A 7,751-nucleotide genomic window follows, 5' to 3' on the forward strand; every position below is an offset into this window, starting at 1 on the left:
GGGGAAGGGTAAGTTGTGATGAAGTGAGAGAGTGGCATGGACATATATACACTACCAAACGTAGGGTGGATAGCTAGTGGGAAGCAGCCACATGGCATGGCACAGGGAGATCAGCTAGGGGGTTTGTGACCACCTAGAGGGCTGGGATAGGGAGGGTGGGAGGGAGAGAGACGCAAGAGGGAAGAGATATGGGAACATATGTATATGTATAACTGATTCACTTTGTTGTAAAGCAGAAACTAACACACCATTGTAAAGCAATTATACTCCAATAAAGATGTTTAAAAAAAAAGTGCTTTGCTGAAACCCTTCGATGAGTTTGGGGTTTGGGGGGCACAAGCCACCCGTCTCCTTACATGGCCCTGCAATACAATTTTCTCTGCTCCAAACTCTGACATTTCAGTTTGTTTGGCACTGTGCATCGGGTAACAAGACGTCATGAGAAACATGTCCTCATGAAAATGGTTTCCTTGTTTAATGGGCTCTATTTGTTTAAAATGAGGTAGTAGTGGGGACTTCCCTGGTGGTCCAGTGGCTGAGACTTCACGCTCCCAATGCAGGGGGCCCAGGTTCGATCCCTGGTCAGGGAAGTAGATCCCACATGCATGCCGCAACTAAGAGTTCACATGCTGCAACTAAAGATTCTGTATGCTGCAACTAAAAAGATCCCACATTCCGCAACAAAGATCCCTCGTGCCACAACTAAGACCCGACACAGCCAAATAAATAAATAAATAAATATTTTAAAAAACAAAACAAAACAAAAAAGAAAATGGCTAAGGTGCAACTAGGGTGATTAGTGCAGCAGCAAGCCATACACTTTCAATCCAAGATGCCTACATGAATGTGCCATATAATTTACCATATTTGAACGATTTAATGGTACAAAACAGAAAGTTTCCAAATTATTTTTACCAGGCAGATACACATTCTTTAAAAAGTCTGCCAAAGCTAGCACAATAGAAAAAAAAACTACAGACCAAATTTAGTTATAAATATCCATGCAAATGTCTTAAAGTGTAGCAAGTGTATTCCAGTGTGCTTCCTGTGCCTGATGCTTAGGAGATGTAATGATTGACAAGTTGCAGTGCCTGTCCTCAAGTAGCCTAAATTTAGACTAGGGGATCAAGGTAGAAAAATAATTTTACTACATAGTAGGGTAAGATAAGGACTATTGCAGATGACACACGTATTGCTAGGGGGGCTCTAAGGAAGGTACTTGGTAATATTTCGTTTGGGCATATGAATAACAACTTGGAAGAGCTGCTCTTTGAGTGGTGAAGAATCACGGCTAACGGTCTCAGTTCTGCCTTTGTTCTGCCCAAGTCCAAATCCCAAGTCTGGGATTTAACTCTTATATGCTATTTAATTGGTCCGTCTTCATATGTAAGCTCATCTTTAGAGTCTGGGTACCCTGAAGAATACAGGGTCATACTAGGTTATTCTTGTTGGAAGTGATCACTTTCCTTATGTAGTTGTAACAGATAGCAAACATGGCCACAATTCTTTGTAGCTCCTCCCATCAAGAAGCAGAATCTGTTTCCTTATCCCTTGCATCTGGGCTGGCTTTGCCATTGACTTTGATTAGCAATGTGATGAAAATAGCAGTGTACCGGTTTCATGCCTGGTCTTTAAGAGGTCTTATGTTTCCACTTACTGTTTTTTTCTTTTTTCTGTTTTGTTTTGTTTGTTTTGCTAAGACTTTCATCGATATTTATTTTTTAATAGGATTACAGAGCTGGAAAGGTCTTGGAGATCTTGTCCTCATTCTTTTTTTAAAAAAATTTTATATTGGAGTATAGGTGATTAACAACGTTGTGTTAGTTTCAGGTGTACAGCAAAGTGATTCAGTTATACATGTACATATATCTATTCTTTTTTGGATTCTTTTCCCGTATAGGTTATTACAGAGTGTTGAGTAGAGTTCCCTGTGCTATACAGTAGGTCCTTGTTGATTATCTATTTTATATAAAAATATGGAACGCTACACGAATTTGCCTGTCATCCTTGCACAGGGGCCATGGTAATCTTCCCTGTATGGTTCCAATTTTAGTACATGTGCTGCTGAAGAGAGCACTTGTCCTCATTCTTTTAAACTTCTGAGAATCTTCTTCTGAATTATAACCAATGCTCTTATGACACTTGCACACACACACTTCCCAGCCATAGTTTGGTGCAGGCTTTGGTAAACTTCTGGAACTGTCCAGCCTTCCCTTTCTTGGTGGAGAAACTCACCCATTTTTTAAAAGATTGATATGTTATTGAGGTACATAAGTTTCATGTGTACAACATTATATTTCTACCTCCGTATATCCTACAGCTTGCTCTCCGCCAAAAATTGTTTCCATCCATCACCCTACAGTTGATACCCTTTACTTATTTTGCCCTACCTCACTTCCCTCCCCCTCTGGTAACCACTACTCTGTTCTCTGTATTTATGTATCTGTTTTTGGTCCAGTGGCTGAGACTTCACGCTCCCAATGCAGGGGGCCCAGGTTCGATCCCTGGTCAGGGAAGTAGATCCCACATGCATGCCGCAACTAAGAGTTCACATGCTGCAACTAAAGATTCTGTATGCTGCAACTAAAAAGATCCCACATTCCGCAACAAAGATCCCTCGTGCCACAACTAAGACCCGACACAGCCAAATAAATAAATAAATAAATATTTTAAAAAACAAAACAAAACAAAAAAGAAAATGGCTAAGGTGCAACTAGGGTGATTAGTGCAGCAGCAAGCCATACACTTTCAATCCAAGATGCCTACATGAATGTGCCATATAATTTACCATATTTGAACGATTTAATGGTACAAAACAGAAAGTTTCCAAATTATTTTTACCAGGCAGATACACATTCTTTAAAAAGTCTGCCAAAGCTAGCACAATAGAAAAAAAAACTACAGACCAAATTTAGTTATAAATATCCATGCAAATGTCTTAAAGTGTAGCAAGTGTATTCCAGTGTGCTTCCTGTGCCTGATGCTTAGGAGATGTAATGATTGACAAGTTGCAGTGCCTGTCCTCAAGTAGCCTAAATTTAGACTAGGGGATCAAGGTAGAAAAATAATTTTACTACATAGTAGGGTAAGATAAGGACTATTGCAGATGACACACGTATTGCTAGGGGGGCTCTAAGGAAGGTACTTGGTAATATTTCGTTTGGGCATATGAATAACAACTTGGAAGAGCTGCTCTTTGAGTGGTGAAGAATCACGGCTAACGGTCTCAGTTCTGCCTTTGTTCTGCCCAAGTCCAAATCCCAAGTCTGGGATTTAATTCTTATATGCTATTTAATTGGTCCGTCTTCATATGTAAGCTCATCTTTAGAGTCTGGGTACCCTGAAGAATACAGGGTCATACTAGGTTATTCTTGTTGGAAGTGATCACTTTCCTTATGTAGTTGTAACAGATAGCAAACATGGCCACAATTCTTTGTAGCTCCTCCCATCAAGAAGCAGAATCTGTTTCCTTATCCCTTGCATCTGGGCTGGCTTTGCCATTGACTTTGATTAGCAATGTGATGAAAATAGCAGTGTACCGGTTTCATGCCTGGTCTTTAAGAGGTCTTATGTTTCCACTTACTGTTTTTTTCTTTTTTCTGTTTTGTTTTGTTTGTTTTGCTAAGACTTTCATCGATATTTATTTTTTAATAGGATTACAGAGCTGGAAAGGTCTTGGAGATCTTGTCCTCATTCTTTTTTTAAAAAAATTTTATATTGGAGTATAGGTGATTAACAACGTTGTGTTAGTTTCAGGTGTACAGCAAAGTGATTCAGTTATACATGTACATATATCTATTCTTTTTTGGATTCTTTTCCCGTATAGGTTATTACAGAGTGTTGAGTAGAGTTCCCTGTGCTATACAGTAGGTCCTTGTTGATTATCTATTTTATATAAAAATATGGAACGCTACACGAATTTGCCTGTCATCCTTGCACAGGGGCCATGGTAATCTTCCCTGTATGGTTCCAATTTTAGTACATGTGCTGCTGAAGAGAGCACTTGTCCTCATTCTTTTAAACTTCTGAGAATCTTCTTCTGAATTATAACCAATGCTCTTATGACACTTGCACACACACACTTCCCAGCCATAGTTTGGTGCAGGCTTTGGTAAACTTCTGGAACTGTCCAGCCTTCCCTTTCTTGGTGGAGAAACTCACCCATTTTTTAAAAGATTGATATGTTATTGAGGTACATAAGTTTCATGTGTACAACATTATATTTCTACCTCCGTATATCCTACAGCTTGCTCTCCGCCAAAAATTGTTTCCATCCATCACCCTACAGTTGATACCCTTTACTTATTTTGCCCTACCTCACTTCCCTCCCCCTCTGGTAACCACTACTCTGTTCTCTGTATTTATGTATCTGTTTTGGTTTGGATTGTTCATTAATTTTTTTTTTTTTTTTTTTTTTTGTGGTATGCGGGCCTCCCTCCGCTGCGGCTTCTCCCGTTGCGGAGCACAGGCTCAGCGGCCATGGCTCACGGGCCCAGCCGCTCCGCGGCACGTGGGATCCTCCCAGACCGGGGCGCGAACCCGGTTCCCCTGCATCAGCAGGCGGACGCGCAACCACCGCGCCACCAGGGAAGCCCCTTCTTTGTTTTTTAATATTCCATACATGTGTGAAGTCATATGGCATTTGTCTTTCTCTGTCTGACTTATTCCACCTAGCATGATGCCCTCAAGGTCTATCCATGTTGTCACAAATGACAAGCTTTCATCTTTTTATTTTTCTTGGTGTCTGTTTACTCACTGTTGATGGAGCCACATGCACAAGCTTGCACCATCCTGCTGGAGGATGAGACTGGGTGGAGAGAGGATCCAGTCACCCAACTGTCCCAGCCCAACCCCAGATGTGTCAGCCTCACAAGTCAAGCCTGGCTGCTGCCAAGAATTTCCAAAAATTTTCCAGCTTTTTGTTCGTGAGTACTGATTGCATTTAAAAGTTATTCTGTGTTCTTCAAAGTGTTCTAGCTGTGTGTGAGCCACAAAGTTGATGGACTTAAGTGAGCAGTTCTCATTAAGACTGTGAGGCATGTGAAAGCTATTCAAATGTGAGTCAGGAAACCCGGTTACTGCACTAATGAACCATAGGGCTTAGAGCAAGACATTTGGCTTGAAGGGCTTTGGTTTCCATCATGAAATGAGGGAGCAGAACTGGGTCTCCAGGGTTCCAGCACCTTCTGCCACTTTGAGTCACTTTCCGGGTCCACTGCACACTAGGGTTAGTAGCAATTTTCTGCTATAACAGAAAATAATTTCCACCTTCAAGTTTAAATTATTTTATTTAGTTTTAATTATGCTCATTACTCATACACCAGTGATTTACTGATATTCAGAAAACAGAGTATTCATATATGAAAAAAATCATCATATTCCCATAATTCAGATGTAAACTATGTGAACACTCTTAATAGCCCACCCTTATTTCCAATCAAATATGTATTCAAAAATAAATTCGTAAAGTACGTATCCTCCTACCAACTGGTTTTTCAGTGTCAGTATACACACAGGTCTAGAGGTTAAAGGGCGGCATCCTGTCCTATGGATTAACCACCAGTCTATGTTTTCACATCCTAGCTATTGCCAATTTTTACTCTTATCAACAATGTTGTGACAAACAAGACTGAATTCCCTAAATTTGAGGAATAAATATTCAAAAAGCAGAGCTTCAGTGAGGATCTAGTCCAAATGACAAAAAATAAATCTATATTTTTATATGCTTCATTGTGACATCATGTATTAGATAGTTTCCTAAATTCACATCTGAAGTAGGACACTGAAAAATTCTGCAATGAAAGTGTAGTAGACCCCCTGCTGAATCTGATTAAAGTGAGGGTCTCCAGGGCAATCTTTAGATGCACAGCTAGCAAAAGCTTGCACAGACAGCATTTCTTTAGTATATTTGTTTATTGACCTAATTAGAAAAGTGCCAGAGAACAAACCACTTTTAAAACCTTATCCCCATTAGCTATAGATGATGAGAGTTCCCCAAACTCAAAAACATATTCTGAGATCAATGAAATGAGCATCTAGGGAAATAACCTCCTGTTTCATTTCCAGACAGGCAGCAGAATTTCATTTTAGCCACAAAGAAGATTTAGAAGCCCATCAGAAACAATATAAGCCAGAGCCGCTCCTGAGGACAAACAAGAAAATCTGAACATTCACAAACCGAGTGGCACACTGCTCCACAGATGGTCACACGTGGTCCCCCATCATACCTTTCAGATCTTTAACCTTCTATTAATTTTTGTTCACTCCAAAAAAGTTTTGTGTACCTCATAGATACCTGGCCAGGTACATTTTTTTTTTTTTTTTTTTTGTGTGGTATGCGGGCCTCCCTCTGTTGTGGCCTCTCCCGTTGCGGAGCACAGGCTCCGGACGCGCAGGCTCAGCGGCCATGGCTCACGGGCCCAGCCACTCCGCGGCATGTGGGATCTTCCCAGACCGGGGCACGAACCCGGTTCCCCTGCATCGGCAGGCGGACTCGCAACCACTGCGCCACCAGGGAAGCCCAAGGTACATTTTTTAATACCTCAAGTCAGATCTACCTTAAAATACACACACTCATCTCTTCCCTTGCCTGTCTCTCTTAATAGAGTGTGAGGCCATTGAGGGCAGGGTCCATTTGCTCTGACTGCATCTGGCACACAGGAATAATAAAAATTGTTACTGGTTACTGTGTCCCAGGCATTGTGCTGAATGAATTTGCATATATGGCAGGTTAATTAGACTGTTTTCCTTCCTGGAGTTTCCCTCCTTTGTTGGTTATCAATGGGTAAGCAGCATTTGTGTTTCTCTGCCACAGGGATCTTTGCAGGACAGGAAGCAGATGTTGTTAAGTATCATTGGCTCTTCCTAATGATTAGGACTGGAGAGCTTGTGCTTGGTATCCTGGATGGTGAGGTAAGAGAGTGGTGGGTAGACAAAGGAGGACAGAGAGTTATATCACCCTTCTCCAGCTCAAACTATTACAGATAAGTTAGAGGCCCAGGTACCCAGCATGTGGGATATTTAGATTTTAAACCATGAAAGTCTCTGGCAAACTTGGATGGTTGGTCACCCTAGATGAGATGATAGTCCCTCAGAGAAGGCAAAGTCTTCAGTGGAGAGCTTGTGATTTCACCTGGAGAAAGAGGAAGACTCCAGATACAGGTGCTCCTACCTTTGCTAAAGCTTTTGCTCTAAGTGCAATCCAGAAATGACAGGGAGGCTGGGCCTGAAGACATTCTTGAGTTTGTGACAACAGGAAGCTCAGGAGAAACCAGGATAGAAAATTAGAGCCTTCTCTGATGTCTTCGCGTCACCAAATATTTACCGAGCTTCTGTGGCTGGTACCGCATGATGAACCGGGGATACAAGAATGGCTAACAAGTCACTGCCCTTGAAAGACTGAGGAAGACAAAATAAAATTTACTCTACAATCTGGAAAAAGCTGCAAAAACAAAAGAGGGAAGCACCCAGAGCATGTTCTTTGGAGACAGGGGTGCTGGGATGCCTTCCCAGATAATGACAATGCCACAGGGTAGCCAGTCAGCCACTACCTCTGTGAGTTTATGTGAAGGGAAGAGAGAAAGCAAGGGTGCATTCGAGACTTCCTCAAGGAGCTTGCACCTTAATGGGGTTTATACCACACACACATCAACGACTTAGGGCAATTTCAAGGCAGCAGGGACAGTGCAAATTGACTGAACAAGAGAAGAACAGAAGTCCACAGGGGCCCCAGACAGAACCATCGGAATGAA

General features: G+C 41.6%; 2 non-coding genes across 2 annotated transcripts; both read right to left on the reverse strand.

Annotated features, from left to right (window-relative positions):
• Positions 1-1,970: 1,970 nt before the first annotated feature.
• LOC112067150 (U6 spliceosomal RNA) lies at positions 1,971-2,077 on the reverse strand. Its single transcript, XR_002893113.1, has one exon. It is a non-coding gene; the product is annotated as a U6 spliceosomal RNA (small nuclear RNA).
• Positions 2,078-3,896: 1,819 nt separating this feature from the next.
• LOC112067151 (U6 spliceosomal RNA) lies at positions 3,897-4,003 on the reverse strand. The gene has a single exon (XR_002893114.1). It is a non-coding gene; the product is annotated as a U6 spliceosomal RNA (small nuclear RNA).
• Positions 4,004-7,751: the final 3,748 nt, after the last annotated feature.

Source organism: Physeter macrocephalus, chromosome 18, assembly GCF_002837175.3.
Source record: "Physeter macrocephalus isolate SW-GA chromosome 18, ASM283717v5, whole genome shotgun sequence".
In the NCBI taxonomy this organism is placed as follows: Eukaryota; Metazoa; Chordata; class Mammalia; order Artiodactyla; family Physeteridae; genus Physeter; species Physeter macrocephalus.